Source organism: Echinops telfairi, unplaced genomic scaffold, assembly GCF_000313985.2.
Source record: "Echinops telfairi isolate 266 unplaced genomic scaffold, ASM31398v2 ScPeMD7_7400;HRSCAF=8409, whole genome shotgun sequence".
Classification (NCBI taxonomy): Eukaryota; Metazoa; Chordata; class Mammalia; order Afrosoricida; family Tenrecidae; genus Echinops; species Echinops telfairi.
Window position 1 is genome coordinate 41872306 of NW_022111300.1, and position 1816 is coordinate 41874121.

The 1816-nt window shown below is 48.0% G+C and overlaps 1 protein-coding gene across 11 annotated transcripts in view; it reads right to left on the minus strand.

Annotated features, from left to right (window-relative positions):
• TCF4 (transcription factor 4) overlaps nt 1-1585 on the minus strand; it is a 404154-nt gene extending 402569 nt beyond the window's left edge. For 10 of the 11 annotated variants that reach the window (XM_045296159.1, XM_045296162.1, XM_045296161.1 and 7 more), the window contains exon 1: nt 1088-1585. The gene's annotated coding sequence lies outside the window, so the exon portion shown is untranslated. Of the gene's footprint in view, nt 1-233; nt 374-1087 lie in introns of those variants that run through there. The other variant, XM_045296157.1, reaches the window with a different exon arrangement.
• Nucleotides 1586-1816: the final 231 nt, after the last annotated feature.

Consider the following 1816-nt stretch of genomic DNA (forward strand, 5'->3'; position numbering starts at 1 on the left):
GGGGAGGGGAGGGGACGGAGCGAGGGGGAGGGGGAGACACGCCGAGGCGCACGGAATTGCAAGTTCAGCAAAGAAATGGGTGGGGGGGCTCCGGCGGGGAGACGCGGCGCGCTCCGGGTCGGGCAGGCGGGGATGCGTCCCCTCCCCGCCCCCGCCCCAAAGAAACCTCAATCCCACCACCATCCAGCAAAACAAAAAATAGCCATCTATCCAAACGAAACTGCTCCCAGCACCTCATTCTCCCTGAGATCGTCAGCTACAATCTGAAGCCTCCACAGCTCAGTTTTGCCCGGATCATCCATCGGAGGCACTTTGAAATGTATTCGAGTTTACGTCCCTCACTTCTTTCTTTCTCTGACTCCGGTTCCCTCTTGCTCACACATCCACACGCGGCCAGGCAAGTTTATACGAGGCTGCAAATACACGTGATGCGAAAAGACTTTGCCAAGAAGAACACTATTTTTCGTTTCCCTACAGAAGAAACCCAGCCGCCGGTGCTGGGGAGATCTGCGTTTCGGTAGTTTTTGGCGTTGGGGGCGAAGCCTGGATTGGACTTTCTCTACCCCCCCCCCACCTCCACCCCCTTTGTAGCCACAGATCAGTATAGTTACAAACTTCGCCAAATAAAAATAAAAAGAAAGAAAAAGCAATTTGGAGGAGTGGATGTGGTTTTGTTTTTACACTTGAGTTTCTAGGGACCCTTAAGCCCCTGTTGTTCGCCAGCACTCTTTAAGTTTTTACGTCGGCGTTTACTGTCATAGGCCCTCCAGCTTTGAAAAATACTTGTTCACATCATTCTTGAGGATAAAAATGCAGCTTTACAATCCGATCGCTCCATAATTACAAACGTGCTTTAGCCCAGGAGATGCAACACACGCTATTTTAACGTGTATTAAAATACACATTCAACACACACCCTGTTATTGCTACATGTGCGAGTACCTACACAAAATGCATGCACATTACTTCTCCACATTGGCAGTTATTTAATAGGCTGTTCCTTTTGTTTTAATAAAACATTGGGATCGACATTTTAAATGCAACTCAATTACAAACAGTTTACTCTGACAGCAAATTGTAACGTTACCTTAAATGGCCACAAATATGCTCACAATATTCCAAGGAAAGAGACTTTTTAAAAAAGAGAGACAAAAATCTTCTGCAAGTATTTAGTATCTCACATGTGTATCCCCAAAAAAGTATCTTAACTGGTACTCAGTCCTGCTCCAGGGATATTCCACAGATTACAAGATTATGCACCTGGCTCTGGTTTTTGCATTTTCCACCATAAAACTGCAACAAAATTCCCTCCCCCCAAAAAAAGAAAGCATTAAAAAAAAATCCAACAACTTTTTCTTATTGTTTATAAAAAAAAGAATAACACAGGAGAGTTATAATTTTTCATCAAACAAATCTTGGTGGCTTTTTTTTCTTCTCCTCATAAAGTCTTAAACTTGTTCCAAGTTTAGAGGTGTCTCCTCATCATCATCATCATCCTCATCATCATCACCATTGACTCCCCCGTGGAGTCACATTGATAATAATAGGTTTCCCTGAAAGATACATTGTAATCCATTCACATCCGGGCACTGCGGGCTTATAAAGAGAAGGCGCTGCGGCCGCGGCTGCTGCTCCAGACAATGACTGGGGAGGGGCGGGGCGGGAGCGGGCGACCATCGAGTGGTAAACACGACGCCTAGAGAGGCGCCCAAGATGGCGGCGCGCGCCGGCCACGCCCCCTCGGGGACCGGGAGGCGGGTGGCGGGCTTCGGGCGGGCGTTGCGCGTGAAGGCGAGCGGCGCCGCTGCTGCCGCGC